Source organism: Protopterus annectens, chromosome 4.part0 (assembly GCF_019279795.1).
Source record: "Protopterus annectens isolate FY-2018-M chromosome 4.part0, PAN1.0, whole genome shotgun sequence".
Classification (NCBI taxonomy): domain Eukaryota; kingdom Metazoa; phylum Chordata; order Ceratodontiformes; family Protopteridae; genus Protopterus; species Protopterus annectens.
The window spans coordinates 1,131,107,716-1,131,135,166 of record NC_056733.1 but is presented as its reverse complement, the minus strand read 5'-3'; positions in this window follow the sequence as shown (position 1 = coordinate 1,131,135,166).

Sequence of the window (27,451 nt, the reverse complement as noted above, 5' to 3'; positions counted from 1 at the left end):
TATGTGACCCATCTGATCATGAAAGGGTACGCATCAAGATCTAAGGATGTAATGGTGCCCCTCTACTCTTTCCTCATCAGACGCATTATTGAGTACAATGCACCAATTAGAATGTACCTGGCTAGACATCTCCAGCAGCTGGAGAGACCACAGAGGTACCTAACCAAGAGGATTACTGGCCTCAAACAGTTGCCCTATGCAGCACGATTGAAAAAGCTAAGACTGTTCTCTGTTGCATACCGCTTTCTCAGAGGCGATCTCTGTCTAACATACAGAGCCATGTCCAACCCATAATTGCTGAACATGCTCCATCTTAGCAAAACCAAATCTACTCGAGCTACATGCTCTAGGGATATAAACCTCAACACAACAATGAATAGAACATGCTGGAGGGATAGATTCCCTTCGCAGAGACTTCCCTTACTATGGAACAGGGTCCCGATCTGCATAAGACAGAGCCTCTCACTATCACTCTTCAAGAGGAACCTTGATGAGTGGATGGGTAACAGAAAGTTCACACCGGGGATCACACCAACAGCACTACTAGATAGGGGCCAAGGGTACTAGCTACTAGTACAAGGGTCTAGGGATCTACTAAAGGGGTGGTGAATACCGCACAACGTGGCTGGGCTAATATATGCCTTCGGGCAGATAGCCCAGTACCAACCTATGAGCCTATGAACTTATTAATTCCATATTTATTTCAACTATACAGTTGTTAGATTTATAATCATTCCTCAATACAACACTATTTTTCTTTGGCAAAAATAATTACGTTAAAGAAAATGAAAAGGACATAAAGGTAACTGAAAATGATAGGTTTATTGCTTTGCTGAATTCAGGCTATACATTTCTTGTTAATATAGTAAATAATTATATCTTATTAAAGCTCCCAGACTTCATATACACATATATATATATATATATATATATATATATATATATATATATATATATATATATATACACACATAGTTTTTGTATTGTAGTGTTGTTTGAAGATGTTTTGTTTTGTAGAGAGGAAACATGGTGGAGGTAATTTGCAGTGCTGCACTGTGGTGTGTGAGATGTCTTTGTGTTAGTTTTGAGAAACAGGTAAGTGATATTTTTATTTTTACGAATGGATGTATATGGTTTAAAGAATTGGGTCTATATTACATATTCGAATGCTTAAATGTTCGAATCGCTAAAGATCGACCTTTAATGATCGAACATTCAAATGTTCAAATATGTAAAAAAAATAATATTAAAAAAAAAAAAAAGAAAAAGGAAAGAGTTTAAGCATGGTGACAAGCTCCCCTGCACCCCATACGTGGGGGGCAGCGCCCCCACCACCTGCTACCTAAATATACCAACTCCGAGATTGCACTTCAGTGTTATACAATGCAGAAACAGAAGGTTTCCCATTCCCTACACTGTAGCACAATCTTGGAGTTGGTATATTTAAGTAGCGGGGGGGGTGTGTGGGGGCTTGCCCCCCTGCTTACACCCTTTAGTTTTTTTTTTCATTTTATTTTTTTTTAATTTCTATTTATATTCGAACATTTAAATGTTCGATCACTAACGGTTGATCTTTAGCGATTCGAACATTTAAGCATATGTAATATAGACCCAAAGAATTGTGGTGGTTAAGCTGGCAGGGTAAGGTACTAAGAGAGGAAGTCTGTGTGTGTGTTCGATGTGTTTAGGTTTTTTGTGCAGGGAACAGGTGCATGTTTGCAAGTTTTGAAGATCATGGTGCAGTGGAGATAAGGAAATTTACTTTTTTTCCACTCCACTGCAGAAATGTGAAGAAGGTTTTATTTTGAGTATGTTAGTTGGATAGGTTGTTTTAGGGTATAGAAGGGAGTAGTATTGTTAGGTGTAGTTTGCTGTACTTTTTTCAATGTAATGGGTTTCGTTGTTTAGGGAGATGATGTTTCGTCCTGTTGACATTTTGTGTTTTAGATGTAATGGTCTCAATGTTTTGGGTTTAGATGTTTCAGCTGGTCAATTAAATGAAGTAGACCCATATATATATATATATATATATATATATATATATATATATATATATATATATATATGTGTGTGTGTGAGTGCGTGTGCATGTGTGTGTGTGTGTGTGTGTGTGTGTATATTTATATATATATCAAATTGCAAACTCTAAGGCAAGTCGAGTCAAGAAGTAGGAAATATAATCCAAGAAAATGTATTGCACCAATGGTGAGTGCTTTCACAAATAAATTGCTTCATCTGTATATGTGCGTGTGTAATGGTAAAAATGAGTTTTCTCCATACAAATCCATCATATTGTGCATTTAAAGCATTTAAGCATTTAAGGAATTTGGCATCATATACAAGACTTATTTATTTCAGTTATTGGACCTTATGAATGTACCTTTGTAAGTATTTAATATTATACAGATTTTATTTACTGAGACCTACTATCAGAGTAGTAGTAAATAAAAACATTTCACTAACTGGCCAGTAGTTAAGGGATGTTTACCAAGGCTGCCTTCATCACCACTACTTCTTAGCAATAGACCCGTCACCGAAATTAATGGATTTGGATTATAATATTATTGACACATAGATTTTAATACCGCTAATATATTTATGCTTATGCAAATGATATTATTTTAGTTTTGTCAAATGTTCCGAACCAATTGTCTTCGCCTCCCATGCACAAGGTAAAAGGATCGATCCTGACCTCCAGCCAGTGCCTGTTTGGAGTTTGCATGTTCTCCCCCTGTCTCTGTGGGGATCTTCCCACCTCCAAAAAACATGCTGAGTGCTTGCATCTCAAATTCATGAATGAATGGAGTGGTGGGCAGCAGCACAGACTCTACATGGTGCCCTATAGAGGGAAGAGTTCACCTGCCATGCACAAGGCACAAGGTTTGATCCTATAGTGGAAGAGTTGCATAGACCAACCTCTTTGGGGATCTACTGTGGTATGCAGTATCCTCAAGACAGGAGAACATGGATCACAGACAGCATGATGTGCCAGGGCTAGCCAATCAATGGTGTAAAATGTGGCTCTATTTGATTTGGTTGTGTTGAATAATGTCACCAAATAGGCATGGCTGCTTGCCAGTAATAAGTGGGTTGAGGACCTGCCCTACTCCAACCTGCACCAGGGATCGATACTAACAGTGGGAGGAATGCATGTGTCCCTGTGTGCCTACCATAAAGCCCAGCAGCCTTGTGTTAATAAGCTACTGGCTGGCTGGTATCCAGTTGTCCAGCCTGGGTAACCTGGGATAGCTCTGTTGAGCGAAAGCTGGACATAAAACCTGCCAAACATGAACTAAGAATTACAACACTCAGTGTTGGTTCACTGAAAGGATGCAACTTGGAAGTGGATAGCATGGTTGTAGGGAAGAGGCTGGACAATTTATGTATCCAAGATACAAGATGGAAGGGCAGTGCAACAAAGCCACTTCGCTTGGGATCCAGAATCTACTACTCAGGAGGAGGAGGACATTCTATAAATTGTGTGGGAAATGACTGGGTCCACATGGGGCCTACACAGATGGGGCAACAGGAAGAAAGAAGAAGAGGCCATTCTATAATTTTGTCTGGTAAATGGCTTGATAGTAGCCAATATATGGTTCAGAAACATACCTCTCAACCTCTTAGTGCAAGAAATCTTCCTGAGTTGCATTTTGGCCACTCTTGAATGTGATCTTATGACTGTCTCTTTCTTGCTGAAGCATGTATGTGACTATCAAATTAGTATATAAGTTCAATGGATGTGGGGGGGGGGGGGCTTGTGTCCCCTCTACAAAAAAACACAAAGATTTTCCTGCCTTTTAAATGTTAGGTGTGGGTTTCGGTGATTTTGATTGTCAGAGCTTTTGGTGTTCGATGATCCATAGTGGAAACAAAAGTAGCTTTTCAAGAAAACAAGATTATGTCAGGCTGTCTGCCTAAATGAGCACTCAGAGTTAAAAAAATAAAATTAAAAATAGCTACTTACTGTACAGCAAGTAGGTTTGGATTCTGTAGAACCTCATGACAGGATGAAAAAATAAACGTTTGTTCCAGTTCCTGCCTGTATTGGTCATTTAATGAAACAACTAATGCTGTATGAAAAGAGATTTGAAGAAAGCCCCTTTAGAGCCCATTTGATGTACAGAGAAATGGTTCAGCAGAATGAATGAAGACCTAGAAAAAGGAATCCAAAACAAAGTGCTGCTGAGACTCTCAGGGAATGGCAGACAGACCTACTTAAAGACTGTATCCTAGCTGTATGGACCTGTAATATAAGGAATTTGTGTGAACGTTTGTTAAGCCATATGATTTATGGTTTGGAAAGAACCTATATATTTATACTTTGTACCATTAACTATGTTGTTTTTCCTAAGACCAGTGTCTCTGCTGTCTTTAATGACATACAATGTATATAAATGTAATGCATTGTGGTGGTTATTACCCTATGATGTTTCAAAATGTTATAAAACTGAAGTGAAATAATGTAACATTAATGCAAATAAGATATGTTGTAATGAGGGTTTTAAGACAGACAGCTACAGTTTTGTATTAGCTAGAGGGGTGTCCTACAGGAAATGTTAATGCACAATTATTACATTAAATGGTATATAAAAGGAGGGTTATGGTCCATTTATTTAAAAAAATGTGACCTCTTTATGCCAGGGAGTTTGTGCCTGGAACAGTGGTTCTGTGAAGTGTGATACAGTAAAGGAGAAAATATTCCAGTTTACCTAAAGAAACATGGATATCTTCCACTAGGAATCCAGAAAGAATCCAGAAAGAAGGAAGCTGTTTACAGCACCTTTGGACTGTAGTAAAAGTGATATGAGATATTTTTTTTTGCTTTGTGGGATTAACACAAAAGGTGCCCTATATAGTTTCTATTGCTTCATCTCTCTCTCTCTCTCTCTATATATATATATATATATCAAAATTTCAAATCCCCCAAAACCTTGAATTTCATATGGTTGAGACCAAATGATCGAAGTTTTAGAACTTCGAAATTCTGAACGGAGATCTGCATACAGAGCGGAACGGAAAAGTCTCCCTTTTCCTCACTGTAGTGTGATCTCAGAGTTGGTATATTTAAATAACTGGGGGTGTGGGGGGGCACAACCTCCCCATGTAGCCCCTGCAAAAACATTGAGGAACATGGTTTTGTGTTCCTTTTGGATTTATTTCAGAGATTCAAAGTTCCAAAACTTCGATCGTATGGTCTCGACCATATGAAATTCGAAGTTTTGGGAATTTGAAATTCTGAAGTGAATCTATATATATATATATATATATATATATATATATATATATATATATCTGTATATATATATATATATATATATATATATATATATATATATATATATATATATGGGTCTAGGACTATTTCCTGAATGCACATTTGTCTGAAACTCAAATTACTGTGCACAGTTTCCTGAAAACACAATTTCCTGAAACACATTTCACTGAAAGTTATATATGGCCTTTTCCCCACTGTTGTGCGACCCTGGAATTAGAATATATAGTTAGGGGGGAGTGGGAGTGTAGCCCCCCTCATACTTTAACTATATATTGTGTGCTAAAAACAGTAATTTATTGGAATTGTAAGTATCCATGTCTATAGCTAAAAATATTTAAAATTGGTGGGGGGCTATGCCCCTCCCACACCCCACACATGGGGGCTGTGCCCCCCACACACCCCCTAACTATATATACTAACTCCAGGGTTGCACTACAGTGGGGAAAAGGTAATATCTAACTTTCAGTGAAATGTGTTTCAGGAAATTGTGTTTTCAGGAATTTGTGATTCAGTGAATTGTGTTCAGTCATCTGAGTTTCAGGCAAATGTGTATTCAGAAAATAGTCCTAGACCCATATATATATATATATATATATATATATATATATATATATATGTGTATGTATGTATAAGATGAATCTAAAAAAGTAATTTTTGTTTTGTTCAATACCCTTGTTATTTTATGGGCTGCTCACACACACACACACACACACACACACACACACACACACACACACACACACACACACACACACTTCATTTTAGTACAGTAACTGCACCACCTTACATAAACAAACAATTACAATAAGTAAAAAAACCCTAAAACACTCATGCATTGCAATATTAATTAAGTTATACTGCTCTGATTAAACAGCACCTAAATAAATGACATACTTCACAAACACACACACACACACACACACACACACACACACACACACACACACACACACACACACACACACACACACTCAGACAAGTACATAGAAACAGAGAGACAGAAAGAAAACTTTACACAACACACACTTGAGGTAGTGTTTTGTCAGGCTTCTGAATATAATGCATAAAATGCCAGTTAAGCTTTTGATTCTGTTAGTGAATAGTTTCAGTCTGTAAAAATTGTTTTCCTCACTATGATGCCATTGAGACCTAATGGTGATCTTTAACCTCAGTGACATAAACTCAGGGGAAATATGTGAAGCGTCCATAGGCTTTAATGGATGCATGTTGCATAAGCACAGAGATACAGCCATTAAAGTTTGTGGACTGCTGCCAAATGTGATATCATGCAGAGAAACTGTAAATTTATTTGGCATGTGGTTTCAATAAAAATAAATTTACAAAGCTTTTTATTAAAAAGTGCCCTAAAGTTACAGTAAGACTCATTTTATGTGACATGCTTCCTAGCACATTCATAAAAAATGCAAGAGAAGCCCCCTCAAATTATCTATGGTATGACTCCATTTATTATCATTAGGGGTAATTTATAATTATTGACCATAGGATAGTTAAGGCCAGTCTCTAATCAAATGGGATAGGTTAATTTGAGCATAATGAGGGGAACTGGCTAGGTTTAAAATGGCCTGCAAGGGCAGCTAGCCGAGAACTTACCTGTGAACCTGTAAACCTGTAAAAATAAACATTGTTAGAAAACAACAAAATACATTATAGCACTTATTTCATTTAGTTTTATTTTATTTGTATTTGTTTTCTGGGCTAGAGCACTGATCTCCATGGACCTTTTTCAAATTCACCCTGGGATCAGTGTCTGGTTAAGAGACTTGCACAGAGACACACAGTTAGGAAATGAAGATGCCTAACTTCCCAGATGGCATAATGGAGTAATACAGAGTGACAATTCATTGTAATGTATTGAAATGTAAAATGCTTCTGTATTTCACAACAAAAGCTCAAAAGTGTTAGAATGTGAAGCTTGGGGAAATGTGAGAAAGTGTTTTTCCACAGAGAAGGTGGTGAATGCCTAAGCAGCTCTCTTGCAGAGGTTACAGAGTGAAAGCAGTGAGAAAATATGAGAATGTACTGAGCAGGCATACATTATATCTTATGAAGGACTGAGAAAGTAAGTTGTTGGTTAAATAAAAGTACAGTTTGTCCAAAACAATGGAAAAGAACAGGTTAGCTGGGCCATATGTTTTTTATTTCACATCATTCCTGATGTTTCTTTTTTAACTCCCATGGTGGCAAGAAAGCCTTTTATTCTTGCAGAAGTGTTGCTAATGCAGTCTTTATATAGAAAGCAAAACAGATCTGCAGTAATGCTCTTCAGTAAGATATAGACATTAATAAATTCACAACTAACATTTGGATAACAACATTCCAAAATCTACTGTGGATCTGTCCATTGATCTAAAATTAAGCTGGAAGTGGAATGTGAAGGTGTATTTGAAAGTATACTTTAAGTAACTTTCCTTTTTATCACTGTGTTATGTGACCGTTAGCATAAGTTAAGCTTTAAAATGTGGTCAGGGTGGGGGTGTGGGGTCAGTATCAGGAATTAAAATGGAAGGTTTTGAGAAATCAGTTTATAGTCTTTAAATCAGTAGGTATCAGCACTGTTGTTTTATTGTAGAATGCTGTAATATTACTGAAGAAAGAAAGAACTGCTTAGTGGTGCAGTGGTTAGCATTGTCACCTCATAGCAAGAAGTCCAGGTCTTGGCTGGGGTGCCTTCTGTGCACAATCTGCATGTCCTTCCTGTATTTGTGTGGGTTTCCTCCCACATTCCAAAGATGTGGCTGGAGCATTTCTCCCTGGGCCTCTGCTGAAAATGGGCTCTTTCCTAGTAAACAAATGTTAAATAAATACAAAAAAATAGTAGAAGGAAAGTTGAGATTACATTGATTTAATAAGGCAACAGAAATAAAGGGGTACTGAGAAAATATGGACTACATTTGTAATACAGGTTAAGTCTAATAGTACACCAGTTCTAAGAATAACTAGGAAGAAGATGCAACCAGTGTATTACCCTTAAAGCATCTGGGGTTGCTTATAGTCACAGAAAAGTTTGTATATATTTTCTGGGCAGCTTCTGTCGACACAGATCAAATTATTTTTATTTGGTATTGTTTTAACAGGTAACCTGAAAAAAAAAACTTCCATTTCAGCTGACAGCAAACCCAGTAATAGTTTGTTTAGGCTGGTATAAAGTAATAGTTTCGAATGTGCAGACCTAATGCATTCAGACTTAGCCATTTGGTAGTCTAACAACTATTCATTTTTTACCATTAAATATATAATTAAAGAAGAAATAAACTGCAGTAAATAAATCTTAAATCATAGATATAGGCATTTTATTATCTGACAATGCAGAAAAGAGCATTTCAAATGTTATTTTCAAGCATTACAAGGAAGGAATATATAGAGGCTCACAATAAAGCAGGCTTCTAAAAACAGTCTCAGAAACCGAGTGACCCTCCATATCATTGTTTTTGACAAGGATAGCATTACTGACTGCTTTGAAACAAACAAGTCAGTGTGCAGCAGCGTCTCCCTGGTCCACAATAAATAATGGTTATGGAGAACCTGTGATATAATTTACTAAAGTTAGCTTCTAAAATGGCAGGCTGGTCTGAGCCTGCCTAGGTAATCACCATCTGAAGGTGTGATGATGACATCTCAGCAGTGCACCATGCCTATAACATAGCTGAGGTTCAACAAACAATCCTACTTCTAAAGAAAAGAAGCCTTTTTTTAAGAAAGGTAGTCTTTATAATTGGGCAGAATTGCAAAACGGATTGGAATGTTTAAATCCATTACACCTAGAAGGCTTTTTTTATGGGAGTGTCGTAATCTTGTCAGCATGGCTTAGCTAGAATGCATCCTTGTTTAAACTGTAAAATACCTAGTTCCATTTTTACAGTGTTTTAAATATTAAACCCTAACATTTCTGCATTGTATTGGAAATGTGATTCATGATGTTCCATCAAAGACAATTTCTTGGATTGACAATAATGTGAAATCAGATTGCTGAAGGCCACTTTTAGCAAAGCACAAAACATGCATTTTTTTGTAGGGAGCTCCATACTATTACTGATTTGTGTATACTAATTTCACAGGCTGCACAACATAGGGAAAAGTACACAGTTAATGATTACTGAAAATGGCTTTCAGAAAACCACCTTTGTAGTATTCTCAGTTGGACCCCTGTTAGTGTTAGCTCTAGGTATCATGAAGCTCAGATAGTACCTTAATAGATCTTGTATCAGGAATAATGAAGTTCTCAAGAAGTTATTTTTCCTTGCCTTGAATATTCGATATCTCATGCAGCTTCTTCTACATTTGGTTTTCTTATATTTGAATAAGAATCAAGCAAAAAGGAAGCTAAGTAGATATCTGAGACTTGTATCATGAAGAGCAGAGCTGGATCATAGTCCAATGGGGACCTTGGTAGGGTTATGCTCAGAATCTCCCACTCAGCTATACCAACATCCCATTGCTTGGCAGTCTCTCCCCAAGTACCATAAAACACCGTTCATACCTGTCAGGATGCAAGCTATTTTCCTTTTACAATGATCATAGAGATTTGTATTGAAATTCAAACCCTTATTTCAAATTTTATACTCTCAAACTGAAAACAGACTTGGCATGAGCAACAGTAAACTTCTTTTCTCTTGAAACTCACATATAGTGGAAATTTAACTGGCAACCAACTAAACTGCAAAACATTTGCTGGTATTCATAGTCAAATACAATATAGTGTAGCACTAATTCACAGCTATGCAAAAAGTGTAAGAATTCAAAAGGTAGATCAATTGCTGACATTGTAGTGCAGCATAAGTGGGTCGTGCACTCCAGAGGATGCCATCCATCAGATGAGACATTAAACCCAGCCCCATATGCTTGAGCTGGTGGTAGCTCAGGTGAATGTAAAAGATCCCATGCCACTGATTGAAAAGAATAATTTCTGATGCCCTGGCCTAATCTTAGCTAGTAGTATAAATACCACATTTGGTATCCCCTGAAAAGTGGCTACTGGTTTAGTTGAACTAACCCAACCAATAAAGGATAAGTAAATAAATAAATAAAGACAAATGGTGTAAACCTTGGCTCTAGATGATCGTCACTGTTGAAGTGCCATTCTACCCCATGTGCAAAAATGGGAAAAAGGGTTGTGGACAGAGGGATGGATGGATGGATGGATGGATGGATGGATGGAACACATTTGTTAAAACTTTGGAACAGCCTACTGGAAACAAATGTCCCTTTTCATGGCAACTGGAGCACTGTCTGGAGTTAGTCATAGTCATATAGCAGACAAAAGAAGGCTTATGGAATGAAACCCTGGACTACAGGAAGCAGCTTATTAACAGCTAATAGGCTTACTCATCTGCATTAAGTACCAGACAATCTGCTGTAGGCCAACACAATGCATTTCACATTGGCATACCAGAAGAAAAAAAAACATGATCTAAATAAAAAAAAGGTATTCATAGTTAAAATATTAAATATTAATATAAACTCATAGACTTAATGTTTTCTAATGTATTCATGGTCAAATATGTAGTCAACAAAACAAGAAAACCAAGGAGTGTAACACAAAAAACAGAGTTCATATGATGATGATTCTGTGTATTACAATCAGTTAATTATTTTGCTCATGACTACTCTTGTTAATTGCTTTGCTCATGACTACTCTTGGGAGGATGCAGGAACCAAGTAGTTATATACTCACACACATGATTGTACACACATGCATACAAGCTTTCTGGTAGAACAGCTTTCTGGTAGAAGTCTCAGAAAACTAGATGGGTAGATGGGTAATTACTGATGTTGGTCAAAATTAAAAAAAACCCTTCCTAGGCACAAGTGAATATTTAAGCACTGTATTTAACAGCAGTAACTTAATAAGTCCTTACAAAGAGCTCATGCCAGCTTGAAAGCCTACGTAATTGCAAAATCTGTGTTGATCGAATAAAAGGTATTACATCGTGCCTGTGTTCCAGTATTTTTGTGTTTTCTGTTAGTGGACCAACACAGCATTTATTTAATTTTTTTCTTACTGATGATAGGCTACATTTACAAAGGTAATTAAGGAGATAGAAACAGTTGACTAGCAAATGCCAGCTATAAATTAACACATAGAAGTGTAAACTACTAGTTACATATTTAAGAAGGAAGCAATGCTAAAAAAAAAAAAAAGCCTTGAAGTCTGGACTATTTGGTTGGTTTGAGACATTAACTCAAGGGAAAATGTTTATCTTGCAGCAGTACATGACCATGGTCAGGAGACATATGTATCAGTGCTCACATTTCTGAGACTTCATGGGAGTACAGAACTGAGAATGCCAGAGGAACAGATACAAAGCCAAGTGACTAAAAGGTGAAGAGTGCATTCATAAGAAATCATTCATAAGAAATCAGAAGGAATAAAGAGGTCATGACAGGATATTACAGCATCATACACGAACACATGTGGAAGTGCCCTATGTAGAAGGATAGAGGGTAAGCTGAAGAGCAAAGAAACATTTAAATGGGAACAACAGGAAGCACTTTTCATGGGACAAACCTTGTTAATAAAAAAAATGAAAAATATTGAAGACCACAGCTGAGCCAAGGGAATTACTGGATAACAGGTTGGAAGACTGCAAGTCAGTAACTGGATTTAAAAGGAGTTGGACAAAAAGGATATAAGTACTGCTGAGGTGGGAATTTGCATAGACGTTAACCACTGTTGCTGCATCACAGCTTGCAATTCCACAGTTTAGATCCTAGCCAGGATACCTCATCTTCAGCATCTGCATATCTACTGCATGTTCATTTGAATTTATGCTGGGTGATCTGGTTTCTTTTCTCACCCCAAAGGTGTGCCATTAAGTGAATTGGCAAGCCTCTTACTCACTTGTAGAAATGGGTGTTGTGTGTGAGTGACCAATGAGTGTAGTGAGCATATACCATGTATGTCACACGATACTCTTTACAAATATTATGTACTTATTTTTGCAATGAGATGTGGGAGAATTTTTTTTTTTAATAAAAAAATGGCATAATCCCATTATTTATTGTAATATATTTTGTTAAATATATTTTTCCGAGAATGCCTGATAAGGTATTTTAGGTCCATCATTTCAGGAGCTTTGTTTCAAAAGTAAAAAAATGCAATGTGTTGGGTGGGGTGGGGGTGGGGCTACACATGTGGGGGAGTAGGTTACATTCTGGGAGATTTTGCATAGTTCTAAAATTCTTAGCTATGGCTGTGGGGGGGGGGCTGTGTACTGTGCTGTGTAATTTTCAATAAAACAGCACCCAAGCCCATCCAGGATTAGACTTCTGCCTTATTCCCATTGCTTACCTGGATAATTTGTAGCCCCCCGCTCCGTATCCCTGAATAAGAAAAAAATTAGTCTGAGTGAACAAATGAATGAATACATATATACATTTGAAAGTAGTTAACTGGCAAGCGCTCTCAGACATGTCTTAATACAATGGGAAATGAGTGTCAGAAATAACATTCATTCATTCTTGTTTGAATTACTAGAAATCTACAAGTATAAATAAGACATGTACTGTATATGACAAAGAGCCAAAAAATGGACTTAACTGTGTAACCCTGATGTCCTCACAGATTGCACAGTACTAAACATGCAGATCCAGAGACCCCAAACAAAGTTCATACCAAGTTTACACAATGACTTCATTTCAGAGAAATACTATGAAGCAACTTTACCTGTTGTGAAGTATGTATCAATAATTGATAAAAAAAACAAAACAGTGTAAGAAACTTCTCTGTGGGGAAGATTTTCAGTCCATATATCTCTAGTTAATCTCTGTATATTAATCAGATCAGACAATAGTAGTAGAAGTAGCAAACTTAACCTCATCTTAAGTAAAAAAAAAATAATAAAAAATATATAATTGTACAGAATTACTAAGTATTCGAAAGTAATCCAAGCAAGGCAGGCAGTCTGTTTCTAGTCAATTTTCCCAGTGTTCAAAAGAAAAATGCCTAACAGATAGAAAAGAAGCACAGGAGTTGACTAGAAAAATCAGAAATACCATGGACTTGAACCAGAATCTGATGTTGGGAGATGGAAATGTACAGGATGAAGACCAGCAACACTAAAATTAGTGAATAAGTTGGAGACTGTATAGCATTGATCAAACTGGTGAAATGTGCCTTTATAAGAAAAATAGATGAGAAAGTCCAGACATTTGCTGTTAAACTTGTGCTTGGACCATAAAGCATATACCCCACTTTATGTCTTTAATGTTTAGAAGCACACTAAAAGAAAAAAAAATAGCTGCAAGCAAAAATTCATTTGTTTCTGTTAGTATTTGTAAAAAAACAGTTCATGATATAAACTGCATGTTATATAGTAGAAGTTTTTTATCGTGTGTACTGGGGAATTTTAAATTTGGGGGGAGTCTTTTCAGTTACAGTTATATATGTTAAAGATAATAAAGTAGATAAGTACTTTTTAGTTGTAAGAAATATAGGCTTTATAGTATAGTAAGAGAGGAAAGCCTGGACGGTGGGTGCGTAGATTAACACCACTGGCTTAAGTGTTAAACAAATGTTTTTGTAAGCAAGTAAGCTTGAAAAACAAGACAAAATGATGAAAGCCATGAAAAATCCTAAGTTCCTTGCATCTACAAAGATATTAGCTTGTTTTTTTTCTATTAGTAAATGTTCTCAGACATACAATAATTGAGATAGACTAGATACAAATTATATTTCACACATTTAAACATTTAATTGAAAGCTTAGACACGCATCCAATAAAAACTAAAATAAAATTGCAGGGTAATAATGGGATACTTTTTTCCAACCTACCGCTTAAAAAGATGGAATTTAAGGAATGAGCAGTGGGGATTTTTCCAGAGTTATTAGAGAAGATAAAAATTTCTTCAGAAGTGATAGCTAATGCATAGCATAAAATGAAAATAGAGTTTAAGAATAGGGTAGAAATAAAAAAGCAAGAGATATGGTTACGAAGTAATAGGGATGTCTTTGAGGAGCTGACAAAAGATAAAGTAATGCAGAATCTCACAGAACAACAAGAGGCACAACTACAGATTGCTAAAGACATTAATGAAGATAAACCAAAGGCTATAGCTGTAAATTATGTGCTCACACATAAATTGTTTCAGCAATACCCATATTTATAAGGATATGATAAGCTGGAGGTATTTAAGAGTATGTATTAAAAAGGCTATGGCAGCTAAGGATATATGGTAAGAGACTAAACAAAAGATAATATAAAAAATGAGAAAATTAAAGTTCTTGTTTATTGACACGGGCAATAAGATTCAAGTAGCAAAAATTTTTTTAACCCTTTTAGTTTTATATATGGGTCAGGCAGGTTTTTATCGAACAGAGGAGAAGCTGTGGACAATAATTAATTAATAAAGACTTGAAGAAACTTATCTAGGTGGAGGAGAGCAGGAGTTTAGTGGGATACGTTGATCCTTCGAAAAGATTAAGGTGGTTTAGGATTACCTGATTTGAAGGGATATTTTTGAGTTATACAGTTAATACTATATATAGAATTTTATAATTCAAAGTAGAAAGAGACGATAATGAAGTGGAGGGGGGATTAAAAAAATAAGGAGAGAAAATAGGATTTTGGATGCAAATCCTTTAGGAGAATAACAACAAACACCCATACAGAATATTATGTTCATAAAGTTGCTGAAAGCACTTTAAGAAGTAATCCAACATGAGAAAGGAGAAAGGAGATTTTCCAATAGGGATAACTGCAAGTAGGGGTACAGAAAAATAAACAAGAGGGGTCTGGAGCTTACAAGAGAAAACTAGAAAAGACGCCAAGGTATTGGGTGCAAAAAACTAGAGAGGGAAAGGTAATAGAGTGGGATGAGTGTAAGAAGAAGCTTGGACTGCAGGTTAGAGACTGCTTTCCCTACTAGGGATTGATATCAGAGTACTGGCGAAGAAAAAGGGATAGTGGAATCATAAGTGAAAAATGCACTGGTAGAGTTTTTAGTTTAATCTCAAACAGAAGGTGCTGTTAAAAAGGGGATAATTAGTAGGGCATATAAAATGTTTGTTTGTCTTTTCAGCTTTTCCCGGTTAGGGTTCGTCATGGCGGAACTCCTGTCTGCTTATGATTGGCAGTGGATTTTATGATTCCGAGTTGCCAGCCCGACGCCCAACCTTCAATGAAGGCACGTCCATTCACAGTTTAAAAGTACTGTATAGTAAGGAAGAGAAAAACACCGCAAACCACTCATTAAGCCATCCAGTTACATCCGTAGGAAAGAATGAGAAACATGCAAATGGGGCAGATGATTAGGATAATATGACTGGTCAATAAGTTCCAAGACCCCTAAAATTAAAAGAGGCAGATAAAGAATAACAATAAGAAGAAAACAGAATATTAAAGTAAATTAAAGATTTTTGCAAAAATACTACATAATAGTCAATTATGATGCAGAGCTCTTAAAGAAGCATAAAAGAGTAATGAGAGAACAGTTTCAGTTAATAAAGCATGCTTGCCAAAAGGACAAGGGTCATTTTAAAAAAAATGCTGAGAGGATATATTGAAATAACGTATGACTCTCAGGTTGGAGGTGTAAAAACTATACCTATGTTCGGGAAAATGTTTCATTTTCATTATAGATGACCTGATAAAAACATATTAAAAAAACTGTTATGGCAGGCTATGAATAGATGCTGTGATGAAGCATCTTAAAAGACTGCTACAGTGGGCTAACATACAACTGGTCACCTTTAAGCTCAGACTTTTAAGGGCTATGTATTGTAGATTCTATTTACTTGCATTGATTGATAAACATTCAGCGTTTCCAGTTGTAAAACCTTTTAGTCCTAGACTAGCTCATGCAGTAATACCTCTTCTGGATAGAGAGTATATAATTACTGATAATGACCCTCTTCTACAGCTCAGTATTTGTTCATCTGCATTTCTGTGAAGCCTGTTTGATTAAAACCAACAGAACAAAACAGCTGTTTGTAAAAAGTGCTTATAATTCCCAAAGACTATTTTTTGACCTCTGAGTTAATCAGCTTGTTAAGAGGCTGCCCTGTAACTGGCTGGAGGGTGGGTGTATGTTTGCATGCTTTTGAACACGCACTTGTGTATGCAGGCATGAGTGTTTGTGTGTGTGTGTATGTGTGTGTGTGTGTGTGTGTGTGTGTGTGTGTGTGTGTCTGTGTGTGTGGGTGGGGGGGGCTTGACCAAAAAAAAAAAGGATAGTTGATCTGTACATTCAGTTGGTCTCATCTTTGCAAGTTTCACATTAAATGGATGTAGTTAGCTGAGGTGTCTTCTGTGTGTAATATGCATATCCTCCCTGTGTTTGTGCAGGTTGTCTCCAGGTACTTTAGATTCTTCCCATATTTCAAAGACATGCTGTAAGGTAGATCTAGTACTCTAAATTGTCCGTGTGTGTGTGTGTGTGTGTGTGTGTGTGTGTGTGTGTGTGTGTGTGTGTGTGTGTGTGTGTATGTGTGTGCGCGCGTGTGTGAGAGAGATATTGGAAGAAAGACCAATTGTTTGATATGTGTAGTAGGGTACATTCCAAGGAGGACATTGTACTCAGTGATGGGTCTTATCAGTGTAGAGCACAAGGAGGGGAGGGCATCATTAGATATGGAAGATATACCTTTAGATATGACCTGTGCAAGGTAAAAGGATTTCCTAACTACTGTTGCAACACAGTGGTCAAACATAAGGGAGCTCTCCACCTATGTACCCAGATCTGTCACAACATTTTCATTTTGAGGTGCTGTGCTATCTATGCTATAAATAGGAGCTAACGGGCACTTACCAAATGTTACAATGTTGCCCTATTTAGCATCACACTTGAGCCCATTTTTAATACACCAGCTACTGACAAGTAGTAACTCCTGATTGAATGAATGTATGTCAAAGGGGGATTTGACAACAACTCCTGGCTTAAAATCATCTGTGAACTTTGTTAACCAGAGAACCTCATTTGATAATTGGAGACTGAACAATTAGAAACCGAACAGCAAAGATCCCAGAACTAATCCCTGCAGGACTGCACTTGCCATCATGTTCTGAGAGGATGCTCCCCTCATTTTCACAGTATGAATCTTATCTCAGTCGGTTTGAAGTTCATCCAGTTTGTTTATTAAGTTTGCATGCAATGCTTATTTATTTATTTATTTATTTATATTTACTGTATTTACTAGGGTAGTGCACAGATCAATACTGACCAATTTCAGGCTCAGTCCAGGTGAAATACAAAACATTTCACAAACAAAATACAGAAATGTAAGCAATAACAGAGTAATTCAGACTAATTACAAAAAATATGTATATACATTCTAGTGAGCAAGCACAGTGCAATCAAACAAAGTGTAATGTACAATTGATACATTACTTTCTAAAGTGGGTCAATCTTTAGTGAATCATGAGAGATGAAAAGACACTTGGAATAGGTTAGGTGATATGTTTTGTTTTGAACCAGGAGCATTTGGCTTGGTTGAAAAAGTGCTTTTTAAGTTGCATTCTGAATTTGGAATAAGTGTTGACTTCCTTAGTGTCAATGGAGAGATCTTGTCAAAGAGTATGTGCCTGAGAGGATTAAGCATGTTCAGTGCTATGGAGTTTGATTCTAGGGGTAATGAGAGTTAGTGTGACAGAGCATGTGTATTGCTGTGGAGTTTGGTTCTAGAGGTAATGAGAGTTGGTGTGGCTTGTGAGTAGTGTCTGAGGCTGTATGATGAGTTTTTTTTTTTTTTGGCGAAGTCTAGCGGCAAGAGGAGTTGTAATAGTTTGTATTATTGTATCCTAAAAGTAGGTTAGATCTTTGTTTTATGGGTAGCCATTTGGCTTTTTCACTGATGCTCACAGACAGATGAGTTTGTAATGAATTGGCTAGAGATAGTCTTGTATGTAGCAATGTTTTTCTTGGAGGCAGGAGCATATATTTAAGATGTGAAAGGAGAACGTCTTTGCCAATGGCTGTCCTGGCTGATTGGGAGAGGGAGATCTTTTTGTCCCAGAACAGGAGGGAGATTTTTGACTCTTACTTTGTCTACATGGAAATGGAAGTTTAGTGACTGATCAAGCCATGGTTCTAAGTATTTGAAGGTGGAGGTTGTCTCTGTGGAATGGTTGTGTAGGTCAAAGATAGTTAAAGAGTTATTTGCTTGGTAAATTTTCTGTGGAGTTCCTAAATGCATAGTTTTGGTCTTTGTGAGGTAAAGAAGTAGTTTATGATTTATGAGCCATTGGTGGAGTTCATGTAAGTCTGACAAACTGGCATTGAATGTTTGTGTTTGAATGACCTGATTGTAAATGACCATGTCATCAGCATAGCGGATTAGTGGGAGATTGGGAAGATCACAAGGAAGTTTGTTAATGAATATGGAGAGGAGGAGGGCAAGAATGGATCCTTGTGGTACATCTTCGGTGACAGGTGCAGAGTCTGATTGGGAAGATCCTTTTTAAACCATGGAGTGGTGTCTAGACTGATACCAATTCCACTTTGTTTTGGAGAAGATAGTGGTCATTGAGTAACCCCCAAGGAGATATGGTATTGAATGCCTTGATAAGGTTTAGGTAAGCTGTGTAGTCACTTTGTCCACAGTCAGCAGCCTGAGTAACCTTCTCAAAGACATTTATAAGATTAATTCGACAGGATTTACTCTTGACAAAGTCAAACTGATGAGCTGTCCAGTCTGATAAGATTTTTTGATATCATACTTAATTAGGTTTATAATGATATGTTCCATGGATTTGCATATAAGACTTTTTTAGAATGAGGAGGAAAGGGGCATTAATGTCTAATTCAACATCTTTACAAACTAGTAGCAATATGCTTCATTAATTTTTGGTGATGAGCAATAATCCATTCTTGAATATGAATTTGAATACTGCTGTGCCAATGGAGCACGGAGATAAATGTTCTGTTGAGCTAAGTGAACTAGTAAGTACTTTAAAGTCACTTGAATTTAAGACTGAATCATATAAGAAACTGCAGTGGCAGAGATTAAGTTTTTGTGTATACCTGGAGATGGGAATTGTACCAAGAGGGCTATGCGTTACAAAGATGCCAACGTATGGCAATAAATATCCAGAACTGTTACTTAAATGGCAAAAACTTAATCTTAAATTAAGTGCTGATTTTATGTGGCTGATGAATGAATTCTTTATGAGCCATGAGACTGAGCTACTGGCTGAAACTGAACATATGAAGGATAAGCATGTTAATTCTCCTGACTTCATACATATTTCTTCTGAATATAATATTGTGTTAAATAGACTTAAAACTATGGAAGAAAAACTTGTGGCTCAGAAAAAAACATAAGTTAATAAGCGACTGCAATGATTCTAAATCCAGTCATATTTTTCATTGGCCGAAGACTATCCGATGACATCACTTCCTGCTAACTCTAAAACTGCTCACATAACGCCACAACTCACAAACAATATGAATGCATTGAGTACTGCATCTAATTCTGAGAATATCTTGAAATGTGGTGTGGCTGTATCTGAGTTAGACTCTTTTGAGTCCACAGGGGAAAATGTTAGTACTAATGCCTCTGTTACCTCATGATAGTAATAAAGCAGTGGTAGTGGTTGCAGATACTGATCGACGAGGAAACACTTTTTTGGCCACTCATTTCCATTTACAGCAAGCAGTTCAAGTGAGACAGCGGTCGAGGGGTCAAAACAAGAATTGCAGTGGAATGGAAGGCAGGGAGAAATCCAAATCAGTGACACGAACCAAGGTTGGACCGGTCACCAGGAGCAAGAAACGACTAAGGACTTGATTAATGTGAACTGTAATATTGTTAATATATTTAGTTATGTGCTTACTAATAGTGACGTTGATGTTTTAGACAAGGGAATGTCTTTTATACCGTATTATCAGGCTAACATTAGTGAACTTCTTACTGAGTTAAGATGGTGAGAAAAACTGATCTTAAACTTTTGTATAAGAATACGTCTGATGTTGAGCTGCATAGTTTAAGGAAGTCAAGCACATTTATACCGCTTAGTATGCCAAAAGGTAAAGATTTTTACAGTATGTGCGAACAAGAATTTTATGATATGTATTTTCAACATAATGTGGGTTATAAATTTTATAATTTGCAACCAAATGAACATACTGGCTTGTTTAATCTTATTCATAATGAGAATATAATTGTAAAACAAGCCAACAAAGGTGGCAAAATTGTAGTAATTGATGTTGTAAAATATAAGGAATGGATGTTTAATATGTTATTGCAAGTTGAAACATTTGAAAGTATAGATAGAAGCTTTGTAATGAATACTGTTACTAAGGTTAAATCTTTCCTTTACGATTTACTTATGGATGGCTCCATTACACCGGAAGTGTATAACTATTTATATAATCCAAATCCAGTGGTACCTATAATGTATGGATTGCCCAAGATCCATAAAAATGTTAGATCACCTCCAATGAGACCTATCGTTTCAAGAGGTAAATGGATTACTGCTGCCTTATCTAAATATTTGGAAAATCAACTTTCACCAATGTTAGAATTTAGTCTGAGCTTTATAAAAGATACGAGGGATTTTTTGAGTAGCCTCAAAAGATGGGTTGATGTCAGTAATATTAATGGAGTTATGATGGGCACTATGGACATTAAATCACTGTTTATAGTGATACCGAATGATTTTGGTTTAGAAGTTTTAAAAGAGTTTTTGAATAGTTATAGCGGATTCACTTTGAAACATCGAATGTTCAGAACATCGACGTTCTCATCATCGAGACCAGAACATCAATGTTCAGAACATCGAAGTTTCAAAATGAACCACACAAACACCAAATAAATACAAACATTATGTTATGCAGGGGGGCTTTGCCCCCCTGCACCCCCACTTTAATATTCCAACTCTGAGATCGCACTACAGTGGGGTAAGGGAAATCTCCCATTTACCGCTATATGCAGTAGTGTTAAACAGGAGATTTCCTGTACCCTACCTGCAATGCCAACACTCAGATGGCACACACACACAGACACACACACAACATGCAGGGCACCTTGCTTCCCTGCATGCACACCCACAATTCTACATTTTCACTTACCTGGCACTTCCACTTTAAACCTTCGATGTTCTGAACATAGATGTTCTGATCTCGATGATCAGAACGTCGATGTTCTGAACATTTGATGATTTGAAGTGGAACCGTCATAGTGCCTTTCCTAACAGTGAAATAGAGTTATTATGCCTTATGATGGATGTCGTACTCAACAATAATGTGTTTTTGTTTAATAACCATTATTTCCATCAATGACTAGGGGTGGCCATGGGCACCTCAGTAGCCAATACGCATGCCACCTTGGTATTGGCCAGATGGGAAGAAATTAATATTTTTAATGCTGATAGTACTTTCAAGAGTACACATTTAATGTTTCATAAAAGGTTTGTTGATGACGTGTTCCTTTTGTGGAACAGAGATGTTAATACTCTTAAAAATGTTGTTGATGCCTTACATCTTAGTGCAAGTTTTTTAGTATTTGATGATAACTTGTCAGATGAACACATCAATTTTTTAGATGTGGATGTTAAAATTAGTGAAACTAAATATGAGGCAAAAATCTATAGGAAAGATGTACAAGCCATGAGATTTCTTCATTGTAATAGTATACACCCAAGACACATATATAAAGGTGTGCTAAACAGTCAATTTATAACAGCAAGTCGTTTAAATGCTGAAGAAGGGAATTTTGTAGAAGAGTTAGATATGATGGCTAATGATTTTCAGAGTAGGGGTTATGCAGATGCATTGATTGAGTGAGGAATTCAGTAATACCTGAAAGACCAAATTCATTGAAACCTTATACATATTCTAAAATAAAGGCTGATACGAAAAATAGGAGAGATTATTCTTTGGGCTATATGTTGAAGTATAACAGTCATACAGCTATGGTCAAGAACATTATATGTAGGAATTGCACCATATTATGGTCAAATCCAGACATTGATACTACAGTTGGAGAGCAACCTAATTTTATATATAAAAAATAAAGGAACCTTAAACAGATTATATGTAACAAAGAAGTAAGAAATACTTATGTTAATAATAAGAAATTTCATAAATTTGGCCATGTCACAACTGTGTTTATTGTAATGGCATTAGTACTGACATCTTTTTTTACACACCCTAACACTAAGAACAATTTTGAAATAAGAGCATCTGGTACCTGCTATACTGAGAATGTAATGTACATCGCTAATTGTATTGAGTGTGATAGCTTCTATACAGGAAAAATAAATATGAAATTTAAGGAAAGAATTGGAGCTCATCTTTCAGACATTCATAGGTCTGTAGAGACCAATGCACAGTCTAAGCATATACTGACTAAAGGAAGGCAGCATAATTTAAGTTTATATTTTTACAAAATGTGTTTATTAATGTACTTGGGGGTGATATTGTTAATACCAGAGAGTTAACTGAGTATAAATGTATCAATTATTTGAGGTCAGATACACTCCCAGGTTTAAACTCAGCAAACACTATTAAACTTGTCCTGAAAGCTAAACTATGATTTGAATGTTTTTTAAAATAAAATTTTGTATATCTCATGTTTTTTATCATTTTAGTTCTCTATTGTCACGTTTGATGTTTCTGTGATTATTGGCTGGCTTACTATTTAAATATGGGATGGATGTACTATGAGTTTATGCACTGATAAACAGCCTGTGTCTCGAAAGCTTTGCTGTGTGTTGTCTACCATTAAATTATACGAATGGTGAATGGTGGTTGTTTTTTGTTTTTACTTTTTTAGGATGATGGGCTTGTAATTTGTGAGGTCTAAGGTGGGGCAACCCTTGTGAGGTGGCATTACAACCACTGCGCACCACTTCTGTGGGACAAAGCTAGTTAATAGGCTCAGGTTGAAGAGTTTGAGGAGTGGGTCTACCAGTCCTTACAAAGTCTTATTAATTAGGCAATGTGATATGGGGTCCCATGCATTTGACCAAAAGTATGTTTGTTCAGTAAATGCAGGGGGTGATTTTTTGTTAACAGTATGGATTACTGAATGGTAAACATGTCGCAGGTTCAGAATGTCGATACAGGTAAGAGGGGGTTGGGGGAGGCAAAACCGTGTGTGTGTGTGTGTGTGTGTGTATGTGTGTGTGTGTGTGTGTGTTAGGGTGAGGGTCAGGGATGAGTGAAGGATGAGTGTTGTGTGCTTGTGTGTGAGTTTGTGCATTTTAAAGTAAGGGTTAGGTTAGGAGAGAGATGTAGAGTTGTTTGTGTGTGTTTGTGAGTGTGTGTCTGAGTATATCTTGTGTATTCTCAGTGTTAAGGGAAGGCTTTAATGACAATAAAGTGTAGGGTTAGGGTTGGGGAAGGAGCAGCATTAGGTTTAGGGTAAGCTACCTTTGTATTATATTTTGGTTTACATTTTTTTTTGTGGCTGAGGGAATTCATTCCTTACATTAAATCGGCTGTTCACTGTTTTAAATTTTTGATATTACCAGGTCGACATTTAGGTATTCGCTAACCTAAATTTTTGATCGGGTAATATAGACGCCACAATTATAATATTTACATCATTAGATTACTGCTGCAGTAGCCTTTAGCTATATGGGACAATTGATGAAGCATAGGAGGAAGGGGTGGAAGGCCAAGAGTCAGTATTTAGGAGACTCTGGAGAATAGCTCTAGCAAGTCCTGCTCTAGCTCTGTAAAATTAGTCAGTTTTATAATGTCTAATGAAAGTGTGTACTGAAGACCAAGCAGCTGCCTGTAAAACAGCTCTAGAGTCCATCCCTTTCCAAAAAGCCCCAGAAGATGTCACAGATCTGGTAGAGTTAGCTTGCCATTCATGGGGGGGGGGGACTTTTGCCATGATTAGAGTAACATAATTGAACAACAAAGAATAGCCATGCAGAAATGGTTTGCGTAAAAACTGTCTGTTTTTTTTTTTCTTGTCATCAAAGGAAACTAAAAGTTGATCAGATTTTTTGAAATCTTTTGCCTTCTCCAGGTAAAAGCACTGCAGTCTTCCAGAAAAAAAAATTAGGGAAGAACTGGCAACTGGTTACTTTCTCCAAAACAGAATTTAGATGTTAGAAAGGTTCTGTCACCTGTTTTATGGGTGGTTTAATGTGAAATACCTATTTCAAGAACCGCTAAACCTGAATATAAGAGGAAAATGGGATTGAATGGTAAACAGGCACAAATGACTAAAAGGTGCATCTGGCATCCCTCTTCTGGGCCAGCAATCAAGGAACCTCAATCCTCACCACTGACACCAGTGAATGATGTTCACTTTGAACAAAAATGGATACACATAGTACCTCCAGATGCAGCTGTCTGCACCAAGCACAATTTCCCTTAAAAGAGCACAGAGGGAGCACACTCCTGTCCTGGGGCTGGGTTTTCCTTTCTCTCACTAGGCCCCAAATAAGACTGCACACTGACCACAGCTATACATCTAAGTCCTCAGCCAAGTGTTCCAAGCCAAGTACTCCATCACCCTCTCTGTAAAACCAGTGCTTTGTGTCTTTGCTCCCAGTAGCTGACACACACACACACACACTGTTTGAAATTCAATTTTCACACACACACACACACACACACACACACACACACACACACACACACACACACACACACACACATCTGGGAAAGGCTGGCATAGATTTGCCACCTGTGCCTTGTGACACCCTTGCACTGGCCCAGTAATCAAGGAGCCTCAATCCTTACCACTAGCACCAGTGAGGGATGGCCACATTGGGAGGGTGACAAGTACATACACAGTGAAGTACAATTTCCCTTAAGAACACACAGATGTCACAGTCAGTCTGGTGCTGGTTTCTCCCTCTTTCTCTAGATCCCCAATAAGACTCCCCACTGGCACAGCTATAGAGTTGAGTCCTTAGCCAGGGTTCCAAGCCAAGTCCTCCACACAAACATACACCTGGGAAAGGCTGGCAAAAGTTTACTATCTATCCCCCCTTCTGCCCAGACCACAAGGTAGTTAGCACTGCCACCGGAACCCCTTATCAGCTACTTTAAGGCCCTTCCCAAAGGGTGACTAATCTTACTGTGTAATGTTACTATTATCCAAATGGTAAGTGTGACCAACAGCAAGCATATTTAGGAGTGGCCTATACAGTGTTACCAAATACATATGCAAGTACTCTAAGAGCTTAAATACCTCTAAACAAACCAGCCACAATTAAAAAGTTTAAATATATTTAATAATAAATAAAAGAACAAAGCAATACTCAATCAATACAGTAACTACAGAGATCAGAATCACAGGAAATATTTTAAAACAGCATTGCAGGACAGTATCAAATAAATGTAGAAAACATCTAAACTAATCTTTACTGTATTCCTGTCTACAGTATATCTAAAAGATACTCTGCTTTAAATAACTTACTTACAGAGTAAGACAAATGCAGAAGAGAAGTGCTTAATGGATGTTTCTATATCCAAGACAAGATACAAAATGCACAGACTCACTCTTTGAGATAGTGCTTAAATTAATAATACACATTACTGCTGGGTTAGCTGGGATGACATCACTCTTTGTCACCTGCCTTCAGTTTCCAGGCTAACAGAAACTTAGAATTTAGCACATCTGTGTCAGAGGTACATATCTCTCAGAAGTTTGCCTAGAACTGGAAGTCGTAAAACAGTTAAATACTTTTACATTTGAAACCTAGTAATTATTTCTGTTGCAAGAAAATAGGAAAACCTCCAACTCTAGACATTCTGTCTCTTTGCATTAACTAACTTTTATAGCACAGTCGTAAACAATTTCAAATTATTTTCTTGAAGTTTTGCAAGTTAACTCTGTATGCTCCATGTTCTACCATTAACACACACATCTGCACAGGTATATAGTTTATACATATTTCTGCTCTTTTCCAGCATGGTGCACTGTGGTTACATTCTTGAAGCTCAGCACATAACCTACAGTTCAGCACACACGTCTGCAGCAGTAGTTTAATATCCACATGACATATAGTTCTCTTACATTTGTAAGACAAGCCTATGGATCATGTTAATATTCACAAATGACATATGATTATTTTATTTATTATTTATTTTATTTTATTTATTTTGCATTTGTTTACCAGGATAGTCCGACTGGACACATCCTTTTTTAGTGGAGGCCTGGGGAGATAAGCTACCGTTAGTAAATAGAGATACCAAATATGAAAAAGAAAAACATGGTAATAAATGGACTAATAGAAGACATCAAAGGTCTATTGGCAGTAGTTGCACGTAATAACTTAAATGTGATTAATGCAAATCAATAAAAGAACATGTAACAGTAGTATATACAATGTTATACAGTGTGCTATGGCAACTAGCAGTATACATTCCATACAAATCAGTAAAAGAACATGTAACAGTAGTATATACAATGTTATACAGTGTGTTATGCAAACTAGCAGTATACATTCCATTAGTACAGTAGAGGAATACTATACAGGGATGTGGAGTATAGCGAGTCAGAAGGAGAATAAGATTGTAGTATATGTAAGATCCCATAATGTATTTCTGTTGAATTAAGTCATCAATGGAAAGAATGTTGTTTTGAAGGTTGGTTAAACTGCGATGTTAAAAATAATCATAGTATCTGTCTGTTACATTAGCCAGAAGCAGTTGAGAGTGAGTTCCTATCTATCAGCCGGAGATGGAGCAGAGTGGGAGCAACTTACTAAGGAGATTTTTTTAGGCTAGTTTTGAATAGTGGTATGGCTTGTATAGAGGTAATGTTTACAGGCAGTTCATTCCAGATTTTACCTATGTAGTTTGCAAATAGGGAATACCCTGCTTGGTTTTTGGATAAATAGGTTTTTATTTGTTGTTTGTTGGAGGAATGCAGTAGTCTGCTGGTAACATAGGGTTGAAGAAGAGTTTTCAAGGCTGGTATTTTATGTGGCTCTGACCAGATTTTGCGGGCCATTGTTAGTTGTGTATAGTGTAGGAGTTGCTGGAACTCTAACCAGTTAAGTTGTTTCAGTGCGAGGAAGTGGTGCGATATAGCTGGCGAATTTGTGGCATATCTTACAATTTTATTGCAGTAGGATTCAAGTTTTTTAATTCAGATTTCTTGAGATTATTGTGGATGGGGGCTGCGTACAATAAGGTGGAGATTAAGTGTGTTTGGGCAATGGCTATTTTGGTATTTTTTGGTTAAGTAGTGTTCATTCCTGTATAGCGTACCAAGTTTTTTATGTACCTTTTTCACTGTCTGGG